Raw genomic sequence first — 23433 nt, 5'->3', positions numbered from 1 at the left:
CTAAGTTTCAAAAAGGAAGCAGATTTAACTTTCCTATTTCTGATTAAAGATTTTGTTTATGAACTTAAAAGCGAAGTTGTATGAAGTAATTAATTGAAACTTTGGTTTCTGTTCTGACAAACCAGTATAGTAGAGTATTGGTAATTTCCTAGCTTAGATTTTCTGTCTTACACAAACAGGTTTTAACAACTTGTGTGCTTAAAGATTTATTTTCTCCTTAACCATTAACAAGAAATACATAAAAATGGGTAAACATACAATAAATATGCTGTAATTAATGTTTTTATGTACCATATTTATTTTAAGGGACACTGGGACTGAAATTTTGGCGAAATATATGTAAAATATTGATTTTCGGCTTTTTCCATATTAATACACCCCTAACCCCCGCGGATCAGATAGCAGTGTTTTCATCCAAATTCCTCCATTATTAAAGCTCTAGCGTAGCTTTTAAATGCCTGGCGTGCAGTCCTTTTAAATGCCCACTTTCGTTCGACTCACGATCAGCACACATTAGTGGTGTATTCAAGCAGATTTCACGATTTCATTTCATAAGAATAATTCAAAAAGGCCTTCTACATCTGTCGGTCTGCATTTTGCTGCTTTCTAGTGGAGGAAGTAGGCACGTTTACTACGTAAACTATATAAGAACTACAAAAGTTTGAAAAATCTGAATGAAAATTACACCGAGCTCGATAGCTGCAGTCGCTTAAGTGCGGCCAGTATCCAGTAATCGGGAGATCGTGGGTTCGAGCCCCACTGTCGGCAGTCCTGAAGATGGTTTTCGTGGTTTCCCATTTTCACACCAGGCAAATGCTGGGGCTGTACCTTAATTAAGGCCACGGCCGCTTCCTTCCACTTCCTAGGCCTTTCCTATCCCATCGTCGCCATAAGACATATGTGTCGGTGCGACGTAAAGCAAGTAGCAAAAAAAAAAAAAAAAAATGAAAATTACAGGTGGTGGTGTGGCCTTGCATAATATATTGAGTAAATTTTGATGCCTATTTTCAAAGACAGTGATTACTTATTAAAGAAATATTTATTAGTTTCAACATTATTTATGACTATTTCCGTACACACCATGTGCAAATCCTGTTTGTTTACAAACAAGTTGTTTTCCAGTTTGATTGTGTTGAGGTATGCGAGTATTTTCTACTATTGTTTGGTGTTGTTCTGTGGTGAAATCCATACAATAAGTTCTCGGTGGCGTAAGCCAAAATCCAAAAGTAGGAGAAAACAAGAAATTTCTTTGAGATTCTCAGCTGGCAATACAGGTTATGAGCATTGTCCATTATTTTAAAAAATTGCTTTTTTCTCTGTTTCACTTTTTCAGGCATTCAAAATGTTACACGCATCATAAATCTTATGATATTGCTTTCAAAATTTGCATGTATTATCTTCATTGCATTGACTATAAACCTGCAGATCGATTTTTGGATTGCACTTTTGGTCTGGCTGCAAAAAAATTTCAAACTTAAAAAATTGAAGATTTTTTGTAGATTAAAAACTTGGATATGAAAAAAATGTATTTCTTCATACTCATTAATGCAATTCAAAAAAGAATCCGTAGGTTTCTTCCAATTGTATTAATGCAATAGAATATTACCTAAAAGTTACACTATCTTGATTGGTTTAATGCGGCAGACCTTTATAAATATTGAATAATTTGCACATGAAAATGTATAAAATAATTAATATCTCAAGAACTAATCAACTTGATTGCTCAAATTTACCACAGTGGTTTATGTTATGACTATTCATAAGCATACAAAATTTCAAAGCTGTACCTCAGTTTATATAGAATTTGGAAATTTCAGTCCCAGTGTCCCTTAAGTTTACTCCTTTTACTTATTATTGACGCGGAAACAGTTTGTATGATATACTGTAATTTAATACCTTTTCCTGAGTGAAATGTGCAACATTTGAAACTTGTAATCGATCATTTTAAAGTTCCTGTATGGAATATAATATACTGTTGGGGATGTGTTGACCTGTGTACTGCCATACACCAGAGAACAGAGGAAACTTTGGATGTAAGAATATAGGCAACTATAAACACGTTTCCAAAGTTCTTAGTAAACATAACTGCTCGAGAGATATATCTTTTTGATATTTGCTGTGTGAAAGGAGCCGTTTGAATTGTGAAAGCATTGACCTAAACACAGCTGCTCTATTTTCTTTAAAAAGAAAATTTACTCCCTGTAATCCAACTAGTTCATTTGAAGATGTTGTATACAACTAGGATGCCATGGCAGCAACGCCAACAGGAATGCCAGGACACCAGCTACCAGAAAAGACACCGCACAGACTACCAGACCAGCTGCAATCTTTGACACCAGTCGAGTGAACAGGAGTTTCAAGAAGGATGTTAAGAGATGATAGCAGCAATTACATACATCCAGTGTAAAAAACACAAACGTTAAGAAACAGAAATTGTGGGTGCATACTTTCATAGCCTACAAGTTTTACATAATATACTCTGATTTAAGAATATATCATGCTAGATTATATAGATTTCTAAACAAAACAGAAAAAGAAAACCTAAGAAATTAAGTGTTTTCCACTATGGAAACTTCTTATCTAATTATTTTATACTATAGATAGATTTCCTCCTCCAAATATTCCTACAAGTTGTTTACAGTTTCTGTTTTTCAATTCCTGGTTTGCGTATTCAGTATCAATGAATTCCATAGTGATGGCCGGGACTGAAATTCAATTATCTTTCAGTGTTAAATTGTCCTGGTTTGACTTAAATAAAAACATACTGCATACACAACTACTAAATTAATACTGTACATAGAATTTGGCTGAGATGCTGGCAGCTGTGCCATGGTTTGGCATCCTAGTTTGATACTGCTCTTAGAACTTAAAATAAACAGTTTGCCTCTTTGACATTACAAAAACCCAAAAGGTATAATGTCTGTTAATCTGGACTCTGAAAGCATTACTCTAAACATAACTAACTGCTCTATTTTCTTTAAAAAGAAGGAAAGACAGAAAGAAAATTTACCTCCTGTAATCAAACCGATTATTCTATAGAAGTGGACGACTCCTTTACTACATCAAACAAGCCCTGCAACAAAATGGAAGCTGCTTAATTAGTTAATATATTCTCTGTGAACAAGTTGAATGGAACTTTTGTAGAATCTTTATAGTCCTAATGGACACACTAATTCAGGCTGAATCTGCTTGTCAGTATTTTATCTGAAATGACACACCTTAAATTTTATATAGTTATATAGATTGTTTATAAAATGCCAAAGAGTCTGTTTTCCATCGCTGCCAAATTGGTATTATTATTGGTTCACATGATATCACGGCCTCGTCATTCAACTCTTCTTGTTTTGTTTTATTTAAGATTTGGCAAACAAGATATTCAAGGTTGTTGGAAAAAATTGGCCTTTTAGAGTACTAATCTCAAAAGTATAAAACTGAAGTTTCTTTTACAGGACCTTCCATCACAAACCACAGTCGACCCTTGATATCTCGAACCTCCATTACTCAAATTTTCAATATCTTGAAGTAACTTATATCTCCTGGCCGTTTGTTCTATTCTTCATGTGTATTTCTCTGTTACTCTAAATTCGGTTACACAAATTTCTCAGTTTTTCAAAGCAAACATTTCTTCCCTTGAAACAAAAAATACTCTGTAACTCAAATTTTGTACAACATTAACTGTGCAATATGGCATTTCTGGTTTGTTAAGTACAGTTAACAAGTAAAGGAAGGTTTACAGTGATGCTGGGAGCTAATATGAAGGGAATCGAAAAGCTAAAACTTCTAGTGATCGGAAAATCGGCGAAGCCTCGCTGTTTCTCAAATGTGTATTAATTACCGGTCACGTACAAAAGCAACCCCCAAAGTTGCAGATGACAAGCTCCATTTACGAATTTCGTCTGCGTGGTGTTGACAGGAAGTTTCAACGTGAAGGGAGGAAAGGTTAACAGTACAAACAGAAGAGTAATTTTTCTCCAAAGGTGTTAACCGAGGTATATTTCACTAGTGTATGTACTGTATCCTGTCTTCTAAAAAGTTACTGTAATGAGGGTCACAATTAAAGTGATGCCGTAAAAACAGTGTTTGTATATTTCTAAATACTATTAAAAATAATGTATCCAGTATAAGCCTGTAGATACATATGGTTCAGTTATATGCTATACTTGCTCAAAAACTGCATTCTCTATATCTCAAAATTTTGATAACTTCAAATAAAATTTAGCTCCCGAGGTGATTTGAGATATCGAGGTTCCACTGTAGATTCAAACCGTAGTTCAGAAATGTACATATATTCGCATTTCCTACTTAAAAACTGGAACGTTGAATGTGTTAATAATTTGTAATAATATATTATGTAGGCTACAAACACATCTTACGGATAATGTAGTATGGTATAAGATATTTGTTATTCATGAATTTCCTCCATTGCTGTTCTTATTAAAATGTTTGATACTGAGTGTCTTGTTCAAGCCTGCAGTGCTTCTGAGACTGCACTTCTCAGGAGACTGAAGGCTGAACTTTGTTCTTTGTACAAAATTTAAAACTCTTGCATCCACTCCCCTCAGATATTTAGCGAACTCATAGATGAATGTTGTATGCAATCATCCAAGCTATGCTAGAATTGTGTCCTGTTAAATACATCAGTTTATTATAAAGCTTGTGGCAGCTAAAAGTAATTAAAAAATTTAAAATCTCTGAAATTCAATACAAGGTATAACATTCAAATAATTTTACAGCCAAATGATTGTGCTTACATCGTTTAGTCCTTTTCTCGCCTACCATGGTTGTAACGGATAACGAGGAATCAGGGTTCGATTCCGGATAGGGAGCCTGAGAAACGGCTATCACATCCAAGGATTAATCCCAGTGATGCAGCTATCAGTCTTTTACCCTCTTATTTTTCCATTCTCTTCCTGAAATTTCTGAATATGGCTTTAGTGAAAATAAGTCTACTTGATTTTGACTTAGAGCAACATACATTTCACCATGCACAGGACAGAGAATAGTGGAAACAGGTCGTCAAGAGGTTAGCTGCATGATGCCACTAATCTGTAACAGAGAATTAGAATAAGACACTTAACCTAGAAATATAAAATATCTATTATTGACAGGAAAGTCACTTTGGCATGTGTATGATCCACATTTTACACAAAATTTGGACTTAGGAATATCTGGATATTAGTTTAATAAATATATTTATTTCTCAAGGTTTCGTGCATAAGTATATTGAATATCTGTCTTGAAATCCAAAGGAAATACCCTTCGCTGGGTTCTCGCAGTGGAAAGGGTCATTGCTCAGCTGGATGCTCCCGTTTGCAACAAATTTGAAGACCAGTGACCCAGGCAGGAAGTTTGGCTGACAGGAAGACGTATCTGCCGATCCCTACCCCTCCACCTTACCAGCAAGCCTTGCTCATCACCATGACACGTGGTTTTGTTATTTGTCATATGGAAAACATTTACAGGAAATAGCTCACTAACTATTGGTGGAGTTATTAGTGATTTTTTTGTCTTCTTTGTGTTCAGGCTTTCCTCTCATTATCCCTTCCCTTTAATACAATTTGCGTAATGAGTATCTAAGATTGTAATTGGTCTTACCCTCAGCGTAAATACTAAGTTTCATGAAATTCCACCCAGCTATTTTTTTTATATAAAAACAAATTAGCAGACTGATATTAAAAAATGACAGACAATTTTATATGTACAAATAAAAATACACTAGACTATAACAATATATTAAACATTACAAGACACACTGTCGCGTAACAGTACACCGGAAAGTCTTACAAGAATAAGCCCATCCTTTTGAAGAGCCACGACTGCTGCACACTCTTGCCCATTGGTAATTGCTTCAGAAATTAGAGGGGTAGCGTACAAAAGTGGTTGCTTGCTCATGGAGAAGAGCATAGCACCAAAGCTTTTAATGAGACAAAGATAACAAACAAAATTAGCTTCGTACAAATCCGCAACATTCTGAGTTGCTGCAGCTAGAAGGTGCATATTCTACAGTTTGTTGGGTTGCAGTATGAGACATTACATACATAAATTGATGACATTGAGAGTAAAATATAATTTATGCTCAGGTTTGTGCCACCAACTTGTTCAGTGATGCATTCGCAGAAAGCCTTGTGACAGGCATGGTCATCTGGTTGCAGACGCAGTGTTGTGTGTCGTTTAACAGGTGCCTGTGCACATTACATTTACTGTTTCTATGAACTTAAACATGATATATTCTCAGTGTGTTTGCAACAATTCTAGTAATTGTTGTTCTGCAGAAACAGCTTCTCTCACAGTATTCACTTCCCTTGCCATATCCTCAGTGGACGAGTTGCCACATGAAGCGTATTGTGCCAGCATAGTCTCTTCTCTACATTGCGGAACCTACTGCGATCTGGATGTCATCTAGACTGTGCATAAAGCACAGCTGCTTGTGATTCATTCTGAAGACACTACAAATTTAGGTAGCATATCCACAAGTTCTCCATCATGACCGTTTCATTGCTATGCATTTGACTAGACTGAATGTTGACACACTAGAGTTGATTGTATTTTGAGCAATATACAGAGCCCCTGTGCGGTGTTTCAGAAAATTGAATTCCCAGATAGTCCCTGTAACATTCAGCAACTTAACATTTTTGCATGTAGCCATTTTGAACACCACAATGGAAACTTCTACAAGGGACCAGGTAGCCCACCCATTCTGTTGTGAAGTAGGTATCTAAAACTCCCTATATATTCTTTAACTTAAGGAAGGAATGATGTAGATGTTGATTCCCATAGGGAATCAGAAATAATTGTTCCGAATGAGTAAATTTATAATGTCCGATAACGGACCATTTATATTGGTATTAAGGAAGGAATGCAGTGAAAACAGTACAGCACATACATGGCCTTTCCTGTATCAGTATTACTTCTCAAGATCCTGTGTTTTTTTGAAAGTCAAACTGATCTTTCAATGTTGCTTTAGTTTGTCCTTCAATTTATTAATAATTTGTGTTAAAATTCCACTTTCTTGTGATACTTAGCTATGATGTGGTACTTTTTACATATGTCAGCACCTGCTTTCTAAGGTGTGGGAATAACAACTTTCTTGCAAACTGCATGTGATAACGTTTGCCATTGCGCTTTTCCCAAGATATCTAGTAATTCTGAGGTTGTAACATTTATTCCAGGTGCCTTGTCCCTGCATTAGTTCCTCAATTCTTTATTAAACTCGGACAAAAAAAAAATCGACTCCCATTTCATTGATATTGATTGCCTCTTTCTAGTTGGTTCTTTTCCATGATATTGTATTTCTGTGTACTGATACCATTATTCCTCCAAATCTTCTTACTCTGGAATTTTTTCCTGTATGCAGCTTCTACATTCCCTACAGCTTTGCATGGTTATTAATTTCTTTTAGTTATTCCCAGTAAGTTGTATTTTCTGTCCAATTCATTCTTTATTTGCCTTACTCATTTTTGGCCTCTTCATTTCCCTAATAATAATAATCATATCTACTCAGCTGCTATGTACAGATATTTTAATTTGATCCTATCTGGCTGTCTGTTCATCGATTTGGATGTTTTAATCTATACCTAGTAGACGACAGAGTAAACCGAATCTCTCTTGGGCATCTTTGGCTGAGTTTTAATTAATTTTATCGGGTAGACACCAAATGTGTCACCAGAGATCTTTTACGTACAACATTGTACGATATGGAGTGTCTCCATATTTTTCCGCCCTTCAAAAAATGGACTGCCTCTGCCAGGTTTGAACCCGCTACTTTGTGTTTGTCATTCAAATGCTTATCTCCTATTTATTAATTGATTTATGCTACGTGCACTTTCCTTCCTTCCTTCCTTCCTTCCTTCCTTCCTTCCTTCCTTCCTTCCTTCCTTCCTTCCTTCCCATCTGCTGCCTGTTCATTAATCTTTTAGGGGTGTTCATTATTAATCTACTGTGTTTCTATATCTTAATTTAATCCTTGAGCAAATAATTCCTTAATGTTTTCCCTAATTTGCTTTCCATTCAACTTGTGTACTTCCTATTTCTTTGCCTCCTGCCTTTCTTTAATTTATTCAGTTGCAGTATGTCAAGACCCATTGTAATCAGTACCCATGCTTGCTGTCAAGACATGGATTCTGAATCTCTTAACTACTACTATGAAATCTGTCTTATTCCCTCCTGTGTGTTCAGACCTCATTCATGTATTGTTTTTTAGTGTTAGCAAGGTTTAATTTATTATCGTGCATGATTCTACCTGCTGCATTTCTCTTTCGTTCCTTCATTCCAGTCCATTACTACTTTCCCTTTGTCATTCTCGTTTTTCTTACCTATAATTTCTTTATCTGCTGATCTGAGGATTCATCACATAATCTGCAGGCTTTTGGGCTGGACAGCAGTCGCTTGGTAGGCCAAGGCCCATCAGAGCTGTAATGCTATAGGTTTTGTTTGCTTTGATCTATGTGAAATAGCTCCCATTCTGAGCTCAAAGGTGATGGAAAGAAAGATGCTCCCATTCTGGACCATGGAGCTGACAGTTCTGAGTATATCTTTATCTTACATTAAGTATACAAAAGTAAAAAAGCTGGTTCAGTTCAATTTTTCTTTGTTTGTTTGTTAAGACATCATAGGAAACCAATTAAACAGAATTTCTTGAAACTTGGTATTTTATTTCAAGATTAACAGGGTTGTTTACTAGGCTGTACCTTAGTATCTCTCCTTTGGCACAGGCCAGAGCAAAGTGTAGCTTCCATTGAAGTCCCAGTCTCATCCATGGCTGTGACACCATGGAAGCTGCTGGGGTGTGGGTTGTGTTGAGTAATGAATGACAGTCAGAGCAAAACTAATGTATCAGAGTGTTATGAAAGATGTTACTTAGTCAAACATGCTGCAGTAACACTTTTTGACCCAGTGAGGAAAGCCACGTCAAACTACTTCACTCATCTTGTCGAGTACACCGAATTTTGGTGCTGCATCGGTTTCTGTATAACCATACCTTCCCACTGTGGCAAGGGGACACAGTCCACAACAAAGAAATGTTATTTAAGAAAAAATTCTCATGAAAGCTGAGCGGACCTTTAACCAGCTCTCAGAATCGGGCAAAAATTCTGTCCTGGCTGGGAATTGAACCTGGGGCCTCCTGATTAGAGGCTGGCTGTCACTATCCTTTGACTGCAGGGCTAGCATGTTTTTTAAATATAGACTACTATTTTTGTACAACTCTCCCAATTATGGTGAAGAGATGAATAAAAGGAGATTATGCATTGGACACTTAGGTTGTTAGTGGCATAATTTCAAAAAGCCTCTACAAAGTAGGTGAAAGTAAAACTGTTATTCCTCTTGAGGTATATTACTTCTTAGACTTGAATGTTCTGTGTTAGTAAAAAAATCAATTTGGAAACTTGAGTGATGAAAAGAAATACAATTTTAATTATGTTAGTGCATGCACAAAATGTGGGTCAACAGTCTTGACAAGATGATATTTGTTTGATAGTCAAGAGCCATATATAAAAAGAGTGGATTATAGAACAAGATATTTGAACATAATTTTCATTATGGCAAGTAAGATCGTTCATACCCATACACAGTGGCATACTACTATTACTGAACTTAATAAGTTACTTTCATCTTAAAACCAGAATTATAACCTTATAGATTGCGAAATAGTGAAGAAGTGAGAGTTTGGAAATCATTCTCAGACTCGATGGCTATGCAGGTTTGCTTCATTAAAAGTATGCAAGGCGATTCCAAATGAAATTGGAATTCTTTCTTAACTGTAGTAAATGTAGAGAAATTAATTGTTACTAAATTATAAGATATTAAATGGTAAATGAAGTACCTATGCTCAGTAGTTTAGGTGAAGTGAGTTAATTAACAATATTTTTTCTTGTCCATAATTGCGTAATATAGCCCAATTAATTGTTTTAGGTATAGTTATTATTTTGAATAAGTTAGTTATTAGTGTTAGAGCTACCTCCTTGAATATGATCATATGAGCACTTTCAGCCCTACTTCAAATTCCGTGTGGTGGCCATGATCATAAAGGTGCCAAATCTGTATGGTGGTTACCCGGTTGAGTCCTGTTGGTCGAAAAAGAATTTCACCATCAGAATGTCAGCCAGCAAGTTAGGAGTAGTGGTGGTATCCAAATCCTAATCTCTAAGTTGTTTCAAAAGCTTGGGTTCAATACCAAACCGCCAGGCTGAATACCTCAGGTGGTAGACCGCTGGTCTTCTGAGCCCAAATTGGCAGGTTTGATCCTGGCTCAGTCTGGTTGTATTTGAAGGTGCTCAAATACATCAGCCTTGTGTCTGTAGATTTACCGGCACATAAAAGAACTGCAGGACAAAATTCTGGCACCTCAGAGTCTCCAAAAACCATAAAAATATATTTAGATTGATGCTTTCACAGCCCCTATTAACTGCTGTTTTCTTTAAAGAGAAGAAAAGACAAAAAGAAAATTTACCTCCTATAATCAAACCAATTTATCTATAGAAGTGAAAGTAATTTACTACATCAAACAAGCCTTGCAACAAAACAAAAGCTGCTTAGTACATATATTCTTTGTGAACAAGTTGAATGGAACTTTTGTAGAATCTTTATAGTCCATTAGTTTTCAAACACTAATTCAGGCTGAATCTCTTGTCAGTATTTTATCTGAAATGACAGACCTTAAATTTTATATAGTTACATGGATTAGTTATAAAATACCAAAGAGTGTGTTGGGATTATTATTATTGGTTCACGTGATATCACGGCCTCGCCTTTCTTCAACTCTTTTTTCTTTTGTTTTATTTACTTTTTATCAATACTACTTGCGCCAACAGGGTATTTAAGATTTGGCAAACAAGATATTCAAATTTGTTGGAAAAAATTGGCCTTTTAGAGTATTGATCTCGAAAGTATAAAACTGAAGTTTCTTTGACGGGACCTTCCATCAGCTCTTTCCTGTCCCATAATCGCCATAAGACCTATCTGTGTCGGTACGATATTAAAAAAAAAAAAAAAAAAAAGAAAAAGAAAAAAAGAGAGATCTTTTGATGAGTGAGCAATAGGTTCATTACCATTTTTATTGGCCATGTGACCCTGAAGTTGGTCACCTTTGATTTCTTTGTTGATATTACCATAACTGCTTATTTGCAAAAAGAAGTGAATTAATGAACAAAACTCACCTCAGGAAGTCTTAGATAAAACAGACAATGAAATAAAAACTACTTCTTGTAGTGCCTTCTTCATTACTGCAGGCTGACCACAATCATAGCAAAGTCTGTACGATGTTCGGCTGGGTCCTCATCAGTCTTATTAGAATTTAGTCCTGTCCAGTCCAGTAAGTTCCTCAGCCAAGAGTGCTTCTTTCGATCGCGATCCCTACGTCCATCAATTTTACCCTGCTTGATCAATTTAAGTAGGTTGTACTTTTTATTCCTCATAATATGCCCAAGGTAGGCTGAGTTTCTTTTGATTGTACACATGAACATTCGTTTCCTTCCTCATGCGTTTTAAGTACGGCAGCATTGGAGACGTGGTCTGTCCACGAGATCCGGAACAACCTTTGGAACACCCCTGACCTGGCTGGAAATCGAAAGACATGGTGTTCCATTTTGGAGTCCATGTTTCAGCGCCATACAGAAGTGTCTCACGAAGTTGTGATGCATCTCCAAGCTGAGGCTTCTGTTACACTGTAGATTCCTCATTTTCAGAAAGATAGTATGAGCCATTTCTGTTCATACACGAATTTCTATATCCGGGTCTTAAGTTCTCAGTAATCTATCTGTCAAGGTACTTAAACTTCGAAACTTGTTCAACTGGTTCCCCATAAATGGTCATAAGAACGTGCATGTTTAGTGTTCTGGAAATGCCCATCACTTTGATCTTGTCAGTTTTAATTTTGAGACCAGGTTTATCCCCTTCTGCTACGATTCTGTCTACCAGATGCTGAAGTCCTTCAGTACTGTCAGCTAATGCTGATGACCGATGATGGACAATTCTATGCTCTTGGCATGTGCTTTCTCAAGAACAGCAATGTTGGTGACATGGTCTTCCCTTTTGATCCTAAGGATGGTCAAAGTTTTTGTTGGTGGAAGTGCTCAAGCTTTTTCAAGTCATGTCAGTAAAGGGTCCAAGTTTCACAATCATCAGCAATGTTGTGATGACAACAGCAAGGTACACCATGAGTTTCATCTTCACGGTCAGGTCTTTAATCAAGAACAGCTGGTGTGATAGTTGTCCAAATGCTGCATGAGCAGCACCAATTCTCTTCTCCACATCTTGCTCACAGTTACAGCACACGGAAAGGGTACTACCCAAGTATGAAAAGTGGTCTACCTGCTCCAGTGGAGTATCTGAGATGGAGATCTTGAAATGTGAAAGAATTGTGCCTGGTAGAGGTTGTGCCAGGACCTTGGTCTTTTGAATGTTAATGGTGAGACCAAAACGATCACATGCACTCTTTTAGCAGTTAAGTGACTGTTGCAATTCCTCTGGTGTGAGTGTAGGTGATCCAGAATCGTCTGCATACAGCATTTTGGTTACTTTTGTAACCCGGGTGAGCCCCGCGAGCAAAGTCTTGCTAGGTTGAAAAGCCCTCATCAGAAGATCGTAGAAGATTTGTGTAGCATGAGAGCCAAATATAATGCAAATAGTGTTGGAGCAAGCACAAACCCCTGTTTCAGTCCATGAGTAATTGGAAATTAATCTGAGATCTCCACCCCTACCAACTACGGATGGGAATTCTTCTCCCTCAAGGGTCTCAAAAATCTCATATTACCTACAAAGTCAAAGTGACTTGTGTTGTGCTCTCTGTGTGCTTATTACAACGTGCTGTTAACATTCCTCTCTTAAAGCACAGGACTCGAGTTGTTTGAAAGGATCAAATTTTCAATTAATTTGTCATATTTGCACATCATCTTTTTTAGAATTTCTTGCTTTCAGGATAACATATATTGGATCCCCCCCGATAACTTTGTATTTAACTGTCAAACTACTTATTCATAAAAAAGGAATTGAGGAGAACAGAATATAGTTTAAGCTACAAACACAGCCTGCAAAGTAGAAGACTACTACTGAGGCTTGACTGCTTTGAAATGTCTTGTGGCACTTAAAATGGAGAATTGTACCCATTGTATTTTTACTTTTGAAACTAATGCAAAAACAAACCCCATGGTGCTACAGCCCTGAAGGGCCTTGACCAACCAAGCAACCGCTGCTCAACCTGAAGGCTTGCAGATTACGAGGTAATGTGTGTTAAGCATGACAAATCCTCTTGGCCATTATCCTTTGCTTTCTAGACTAGGGTTGCAAACTCACAGTCAGATAACTCCTCAGTTGTTCTCACATAGGCCAAGTAGACCTTGAACCAGCCCTCAGATCCAGATAAAAATCCCTGACCTGGCTGGAAACTGAGAGACATGGGCCTCCAGGTAAGGGGCAGGCTTGCTACCTTTATAGCGTTCAGCTCCATGGATAACTGGTTCGAAGGCTAGCCTTTGATGCACGGGGTCAAGGGCTTTATAACCGGCCTGGTCGGGAATTTTAGCCTTCATTGGAAAATTCTTCTGGCTTGGAAGCTAGGTATTTGTTCAGTCTTCAACATCAGATTTCATCCTAGGTGAGATCCCATGCTCACAAATATGCAGGTTACCAATGGGTGTCAACTCAAGACCTACACCAGGCCTCTTCAGAGGCCTCGTGCCATTATTATTATTATTATTATTATTGCTTAACCACAGGGCTAGCTTCAAAACTAATACACTGGGAATAAATATTAGGTAGCATTTTATTTTCTGGGAGTTTCATAAAATACATCTGCCTCCTGACTCGTCCAGTTGACTGAGACGATGCAGTGCATTATCGCCCTCAGTGTACCATTTGATGTAAGAAGGAATTTTTTTTCTTCTGAGGCTCACAAGATGCTTCCCCTCAGGTAGACATCATGAACTTATCGAGATTTGCGCTATTACTCCCTAACCATTTAGAATTCAGGTTAGCTGTGATGGTTTAATGTTCAGTCATTTGTTGCAATTATTCAGAAGTTAACTGACCTTAGACCTCAGTTTGATAGAAGTTCAATGATAGATGTCACAGGAGCCAATTTCAAATTTTTTGTAGATACTTTCAAATGATACAAAATATAATATTTAATATCAGATATAGTTACAGGTACATTGAAAGGTTCCATATTATCAAAGCAAAACCACTTATATTGGCATTAGCAAGGAATTACCATTACAATTAACTTAATGTGTACTTTTAATTTTGATCATGCTTTGTGAATTAGCAACCTCCGGTAGAAGAAGAATAAAATTCCTCTACCTCGAAAAATAGAAAGGCTACACTATTCTACTAGCTTACATCCACATCCTTCATTTGCAAGATATTTTAGTTTCGGTAATGATGTGGAAATGAACACACAATGTGTATGTTGAAGAAGAATATTGGAATTTTTTGTCAGTCATTGCAAAAATTAGCTGAGGAATACCACAAACATTAATGAAGAATGTGAAGTTTTCCAAAACAGTTGTTTGGTTTATATTCATTCATTCATTCATTCATTCATTTAGCTTCCATAGACTACAATTACATGTTTTGAAATATTCCAACAGTATAGGAATTGTTGAGTGATTTTCTAATACTAACAATAATATATGCACAATAATGAACGTTTTGAAAAAGAAGAAAAATACCTCAATGTTAGGACAGCACATCTTAATTTTTTAAATAATATTAATAACCAATATTTACAAGACAAAATAAAAATCTATTGGTGTGGTGTTAATAATATGTACCGGAACATAATCAATGTGACATGACCTCTCCAATTTTTTCATTCAGGATTAGGAAATGTGTAGCATGTTCCTATGTTTCAAAGACTTTTTCTCTGTTCTATTTAATGATGCAGGTTATTTTGCAATTTCTTCACTGAAAACATTAATTGCTTTAAAGTTTATTTGTTTAAGTCAATCACAAAGCCATACTACCCCTATGAAATGAGAACCAGTTGTAGTCTTTATTTTTTATTCTCTAACAATATATTTAATACCTCTTATGTTTTTCTTCATTAATTATTGTTTGTATGTAAATGTATAGTGCTGCTATGTATCATCTAGAAACAAATCTATCTCAAAGTAACCAAAATTTTTTTTTTTGCTAGGGGCTTTACGTCGCGCCGACACAGATAGGTCTTATGGCGACGATGGGATAGGAAATGCCTAGGAGTTGGAAGGAAGCAGCCGTGGCCTTAATTAAGGTACAGCCCCAGCATTTGCCTGGTGTGAAAATGGGAAACCACGGAAAACCATTTTCAGGGCTGCCGATAGTGGGATTCGAACCTACTATCTCCCGGATGCAAGCTCACAGCCGCGCGCCTCTACGCGCACGGCAAATTCTTATTTGAACACAGTAAACTTATATGAAACTTCCTCTTATTGGGTGCCACTTGCATGAATGTTTCTCCTACCTTGTTATCAACCAGTGATTTATGCAGATAATTTTCATTATATGGGTTATGTTTAAATCAGTTACATACAACTCAGAAAAATGCTGTTTTGCCAGGACTTGTAGAAACTATGTTTAATTCAGAACTATGCACAACTAGATTACATATTATCCAGTTTCAACTGTAGTTATTAAAAACTATGTTAACCAATGATGTGTACTCCTGAAGAGTACACACTGACCATCCCATTGGTAACAATAAATGGAAAAAAAAAAAAAAAAAAAAAATTAAATACCAGTACCTGTATAAGTTAACTTGAGAATACAGACAGACAGTGAGGGTTTAATACCATTTTACTATAAGCTTCAATTTTCATATAATTTTGGAAAAAAAGGTTCTTCTATCAAGATACAGGGAAATGAAGTAGAAATGGGCTTCCTATAATTTTCTTCTTCGTCGCCATAAGACCTATCTGTGTCGGTGCGACGTAAAGCCACTAGCAAAAAAAAAAAAAAGAAAGAAAGAAAAAAAGAAAAAAATTCTTCTGCTCTTTCACGTTTATGATACTGTATCATGTTTTTAATACAGTGATTTACAGTTAATGAAACAATATTTTGAGATGAAGATGAAAAGATACAGGTATTTATAAGAAGGTTTTCTTTATAAAACCATTTAGTCAGGTATTATTTGTAATTAAACAGGACTGAGCATTCATTCTTTGACATGCCATAAGAATAACCAAGTAAATTTTATAGTCCAACTTGACAGTACAAGAAGGGATTGTAAATACTCTTTTGATAAATCTGTTTAGTACAATATTTAAAACTAAGGATTGTATCTTAACAGTCCCTTAACGCAATGTTTTTCTGTGATGCTGAAATGTTAAAGGACGAATGAGAAGACAGTTGGGATAACATGAAGGTTGTACTAGTTATAACAGGATGATGAAAACCATAGACTGGATGTTTTTACTCCATTTCCATATTTCCAACAGAAATAGCTGATATCATACTTAACATTTCTTTTTTTATGAAGGCTATAGCCGTTTAACCGAATGCCAGTTAAGAGAGTATAAAATGTCAGCAAAAAAAAAAAAAGCATAAATTGCCTTATTTTTAGATTGAAGTATTATAACTGCTCAGCTGGAAACAGGGAGGGAAACTATCATTTCCCATCTATTCACATTTAGCTTTATTTTATATGAATGAATATACATATTCTTTTAAGGACATTTTTATAAGCACATTCATAAACACTAAAAATTGTCAGTTAATTTCCATTTTTAAAAAGTGATCATCTTTCTTGATTCTTTCTCTGAGCAGTAGTAATGAAGAGGGTGGAAGCCTGTTGGACAGGTTCAAGTGTAGATGTTGAAGCAGTGCTCTGAAGAATGGATGTTAACTATATATATTTTATTTTTTAATTTGAAAGAAATAAAAGATAAATCATGACATTATCTTCAAACAAGGCTGAAAAAAATAGGTTTCAAGACTAATTAAAAAACAGGGGTTTGGTCAACATTATTGTAAGTTACCTTAAAGAACTGTATATTCTAACAATCTAGATGTTTGCAATTTTTCTAGTAACCAAGTGAGTTGGCTATGCGGTATTGGGTTCAAACCTCACTGTTAGCAGCCCTGAAGATGATTTTCCACAGTTTCCCATTTTCACACCAGGCAAATGTTGGGGCTGTACTTTAATTACAGCCGCAGTCACTTATTTCCCAGTCTTATCCCTTCATCGTTATAAGATCTGTGTGTGTCAGTGCAACATAAAACAAAATAGCAACTAAAAAAAATGTCCCCGGTACTTAGCCATTGTTGTACACAGTTTATAAACAAGAGTAAGATTTCCAACTTTTATCATAGATAATGTATTGAATAGAATACCTTGGTATTTAATAAATGTTTTTCATTAGAGGTTTGGAGACAGCAGTCCGCTGAAAGAAAGCCAGGAAAGTACTACAGGGGTCAGTATAGCATACCTTTAATGAGCTATGGCATCAACAATACCATATGAAGAATATCTTAAGCCAGCGTTGTCGAAAATGGGCACTGGCGGCTTTCGCCTCATTTTGTCATGAGCCTGTGCCCATAGCTCTTTGAGGTCCAGGCTCAGAGGTTAGTCTTCTTTCCATGTTAAGATGGCAGTGAGTGGAGGTTGACACTGTGTAAATAATGTAATGGCTGGGTGCTTTGGTTTCACATGCTGAACAGAATATGATTTGCTTTTTTATTATTGCTATTATTCTTTGGACACAATGAGATTACAGGATTTGAGACTTCTGAAACAACTGGTACAGTATAATCTCAATCAAAAAATATCACAACAGGATGCAGATGGATCAGTGAAATAAGTGAGGATCTGCAGGAAATTGGCCTTACACCAAAAGACACCAGAGATAAGATACAATTAAACAAAAAATATCCAAGACACAACATCTGCTTCACACTCACAAGAAACAAACAACACAAATATTTTCAACACGAAGATCAAAACGTATGGAAAAGTACTGGGAGGACCACAAGGTCTAGCATAATGTACTGACTAAAGCGATCCTATGTGGTCATAAAAGTGAAAGAACAATAATAACTGTAATGATGAAACAATGATGATAACAATTATTTTCATATTCCAGTTTCACACACAATAGAGGGTATGGTTTTACGTTTTTTTGTTATTAAAATTATTATAAAACCAAAGTCATCAGTATGTTTTCCTGTTTTTGAATTTCACATGCTAAAGAGATTATTTTTGTTTGTTTAATATTTCTGTTGTTTAAATACATCATATGCTTAAGCATATCAAATATTAGTGTTCATCTTTTATCCCATTATCCTATGATTCCCTTTATTGAATAAAGTCATTTGGAACAGAGTAAAATTTTACTCTTGGACAAAGCAGTGCGGTTGCCAACGCAAACCGTACCTGCTGCACTGACTCGCTGAACCAACTTTTGTTGCATCATCTGCCATGAGCTTCCACACTTGCACTGTATACGTTCTGGTGGTATTTGAGCTTACTATAACTGTCGAGCCTTCTTTGCAAACTATGGTTGTTTTCTATCATGTAGAGTTCTAGAAAATACATCTAATGAGATGATTGAGTTGGAAATTAGTCTCGAAACACATTTTCTGAGCTTGTATTTCTTATTGTATTGTATGAAGTTGCTTTATTGTTTGGACTATTCACATTCTTTGTACCGTACTATCATTAGCCATACATTGGCCTGAGAACTTAACTCTTTGAATCCTTGCATGATTGTTTTCAATGTTATAATGTGTATATCTTGTAATTTTGTATTTGATAGTTTGTGCTTACTGTTCATGTATATTTAATCTTTGTATTGTTTTGTGTACGTTACCATACGCTAATAATAATAATTAACCATTTTATACAGGTAAATATTTTAGGGTGAAAGTGAGTTCACATGTATAGCAATTTGGAAACTGTGTTTCACTGCATGATCATAATTGTATAATGTTTTCATGTATTTACTATCTTGCTTTGAAAAGGACTAACATGAAGTACCCTTTAAATTGATTTCTTCCATTGTTTGTCATATATATATATATATATAGTACCTACTACTGTACCGTATTTATTTGTTCATGTATCAAGACTGAATATTTAACATTCTCTCTGATTAAATGTGTCTTGAATTAACCCTTCAAGCCGGTATTAAAAGTTGGCCAAGTTTTACCCTACAGCAGTAATTAATTTTAGAAATATATCACAATTTTACATGCTGTCACAAACATTGCTACAACTTCTCAACGACTTGTCTGATTTTGTTCAAAATAAGTGGATACGCAGTTCATATTATGCAGATACCTACATACAAAAAAGTGGCATGCAAAGTAAAAAATGCCTGATTATCTTCTTGTTAGAATAAAATTCAAATCAACAGGTGTCCATGACCACTCAGGTGAGCATTCACTTATATCACTATCATTATGTACATAACACGTAATTTCCTGCTGTGCATAATCACCACTAACACTTTCATTATCATTTGGATTATTCTCATCACTACTTTCACCTAATATTTGTTTGAGAGCTGCATTAGATAAATACAGACCATGCGAGGATGCCGCCATGTTGTTTACAACAATCAACGTTGATGAAACAAATTCTTTTTACACCAACACAATGCCGCATTACGGTAGAAGATACTCCCCTGCATAGAATGATACCCTGTGCTGCAAACCATGCTAAAAGTTCATGTTGACAACCAACAGATGGCATGCAGGTGTACATCTGAAACATTGCTAGCCTAGTCCATGCAGGTATACATAAACTGCTCCTGGCTTATGGTTTGTAGGTCCATACACATACACGTCGAACCGGCTTGAGAGGTTAATATAGTTTGTAGTATGTGAATAACATTGAAGTCAAGATAGAATATTCTTAGAAGCTCAACTAATTTCATATAATCTCAACAGTAATTTTTAGTGTATGTAATGATAAAGTATTTTGGAAGTTTTATTCTGGCATTTATTGTGAAGAGTTACTGAATGTACAGCGTTCAACAAAAGCTGTTCTGCTGTGTGGGTTAGTTACATAACTAGTTAATCGTTACTAGTTACTGTGAAATCCTTTGTATGTTTTATGTTCCCAGAGCCATAACTAGGGGTGGATAACATGGGCACCCGTCCATGGAATCAAAACATTGGAGGCATAAAACAAACAAAGACAAAAATGAGAACAAATTGATCCATTAAACTTGTGTCTGTAAATAGAATCTTGTAAACACTTGAAGAAAAAAATTAAAATTTTTGAATAATGCAAAACTAATATCTAATTCAAATTAAAATAAATATTGCCTTAAAAGCTTGTTATTTCTGTTCAAAAATGTAGCAATCAAGATGATGTTCTTAGGCCCAACAATTATCTTTTCACTTGGTATTGCCCCATCACCCTGTGGCAGTACCAAACGAAAATCTAAATGAAACTATAATTTTAGTATATCACACTTTAGCTTGTTTGTATTCATTAAAAAAGATCATCATTCACAAATCGGAGAAACTGAGAAGTATGCCTTAGAACGTCCACTGTATTATCATTAGGAAAAGTAATCAGGCTAAACTTGAGCTCTTATCAGGCATCCCATTTGATAATTTTGCCCTTATAAGGCACAACTTTTAAGGACCTCATTAAATATAATGTAGGGCATTGCATATGGCCTGATTCCTTTAGAACCTTATGACCTTTTTAAGGTATACACAGTAAATAACATATAATTATATTCTGAAAGAAAAAAAAATAGAAATGTATGAAAAATCTTGACATTTTTTATTGAGCGGCAGGGGAATGCCCAAGGCATCACAATACCTAGCTACGGCTCTGTATGTTCCATTTAGAATGTAACTTATACTTTTGATTTGTAATAGTCCTGTAACTTTCATGTATAGCATGTATGTTGTAATTGTAAAATAAAGTTGAATTTTCATTATTTGTTCTTGTAATAACTGGTGTGATATATTTCATCTACATGTGTCTCGCAACTAATTCATGGATGCATTTAACCTCTGCCTTCTAGTGATATTATTAAATTTACTGTTGTATTGTTTTATTGGTTGGATAGACAATAAAGTATTTATGTTGAAACATGCTCTTGTTACTTTTGTCATTGTTGTGTTAATATTGCATTCTGCATCTATTTATATCTGTTATATTCATGCGTTGGTCTCTCTTAAACTTCCATCTAAAATCAAGTGAACAATTCTTGGGTTTTTCTTTTCTTTCTGTAATATCTGGAGCCATCTCTTTTTCAATTTTGAATCAGTTAATTTATAACTATTAGGTTCTTCAGCCTGCTGAAACATGTTGTTCTTGCTTCTTTTCCAGGTAGTTTATAAATTTATTACTCAAAATTAGTTTTGGCAGACTGAAGAACCTAACAGTTATCAACAAATCTTGGGCGTCACAGTGTGTCCTATTAATCTGTATCTTCTCTCTGCTTTCTTTTCTTTTCCAAAACCTTCCCCTCAATCAACTCCAACAACTTAATTCAGTATCTCATAAATTTAATCCAATCTACTAATCGGACCTTCAGCATTCTTCTGTAACAAATCGCTTCAAAGGATTTCTGCTGTCTTCCTTTGTGAACTAAAAAGTCGATATACAGAATCTGTGAAGTGACAGTGAGAAAATAAGTCTTGCACAGGCATTGTCATAGATAGCTGGTCCAGTGAATAGATGACATGAAAGGAATAGTGTGGGAGAGAGAACGTAACTCACTGACATTACACATTTAGCTGTTGGTCTTGAAGCAGAGAACATGTTAGAATGTGGAAATAAGCTGCATACTAATTTTTTTAAATAATGATAGCCTAAGAGAATTCAGGTGCATTACACCAGACTTTTGGTATGTGTACTACAGACCTGCATTATGACAGAATGGTATGAGGGATCTGCAAAGTAATCTTAACCTGTCAGTTTCCTTCTTGATACTAGCTGGGAGAAAATAAAGGGAACCTGTGCTGTCAGGATCTGTTCATCTCCAGAATGTCATGCACGACCATACTTAACAGATTCCAAATACAAACCATGTTTGTCCATGTTTGACTTCTGTCTAATGTCACACTCTATGCACATGGGCTCAGGAATACATTACTTTTATGCATATCCAGGTATGAGGTAAGCAGATTTATTTTCTTAAGAAAATTCTTCTTTCGTTGTTTGGGGTGGTCTTCGTTTTATATTCTTGCTTCTGCCATCATTGGTTATTCTACTATCCAAAGTAGCAATATTCATCTATACTTAATTTCTTAATGTGATATTTCCTGCATCACCAAACCTCATTAAGTGCAATGTCGCTGACAAACCAAACCAAGATTTTCTCTTCTTGATCTCCAATGTCTTCCCCAATTTATATCTGATTTCCTTTGCTATCTGAACAACATATACATTAAAAAGAGTGGGGTGACAAACTGTAGCCCTGCTTTCCTTCTTTCTGGATAGTACCTTTTCTTTCATATCTCGCATTTTGAAGCAAAACAAAGCCAGCTTATAATTTTATGTGACTTGATATCATGATCATAGCTATAGTATCTCCAGTTTTACAGTGTAACTTTTCATTTTAAAAATCCAGAGTTGGGGAGTAATTGGGTAGAATATAAAAGTAATCGAATTACTTGTAATCGTTGTTTTTTCCGTTTACCCTCCAGGGTATCTCCTCAGACTCAGCAAGGGATTCCACCCTCTACTGCCTCAAGGGCAGTGTCTTGCCATCAGAATAGGATCTCGGATGAATTTCCTATTACCGAGCTCGATAGCTGCAGTCGCTTAAGTTGCGGCCAGTATCCAGTATTCGGGAGATCGTGGGTTCGAACCCCACTGTCGGCAGCCCTGAAGATGGTTTTCCGTGGTTTCCCATTTTCACACCAGGCAAATGCTGGGGCTGTACCTTAATTAAGGCCACGGCCGCTTCCTTCCCACTCCTAGCCCCTTCCTGCCCCATTGTCGCCATAAGACCTATCTGTGTCAGTGCGACGTAAAGCAAATAAAAAAAAAAAGAATGTCCTATTACTTATGGACTGAAACAGGGATGTGTGCTTGCTCTAACACTATTTGCGTTATATTTGGCTGCCATGCTACATGGATCTTCTATGAACAACCCAGCTGTTGAGGTTAAGTATCGTTCTGATGGAGGGCTTTACAACCTAGCAAGACTTCGCTCCCCGGAGCTCACCCGGGTTACAAAGGTAACCAAAATGCTGTATGCAGATGATGCTGCATCAGCTATACTCACACCAGAGGAATCGCAACAGTCAGTTAACTGTGTACAAGAGTGCATGTGATCGTTTTGGTCTCACCATTAACGTTCAAAAAGACCAAGGTCCTGGCACAAACTCCACCAGGCACAACTCTTCCTCATTTCAACATCTCTATCTCAGATACTCCACTGGAGCAGGGAGACCACTTTTCATACTTGGGTAGTACCCTATCTGTGCGCTGTACCTGTGAGCAAAATGTGGAGAAGAGAATTGGTGCTGCCCATGCAGCATTTGGAC

This window comes from Anabrus simplex, chromosome 9 (genome assembly GCF_040414725.1).
Source record: "Anabrus simplex isolate iqAnaSimp1 chromosome 9, ASM4041472v1, whole genome shotgun sequence".
In the NCBI taxonomy this organism is placed as follows: domain Eukaryota; kingdom Metazoa; phylum Arthropoda; class Insecta; order Orthoptera; family Tettigoniidae; genus Anabrus; species Anabrus simplex.
The sequence above is the reverse complement of the archived record's forward strand: the minus strand, read 5'-3'. Positions refer to the sequence as shown.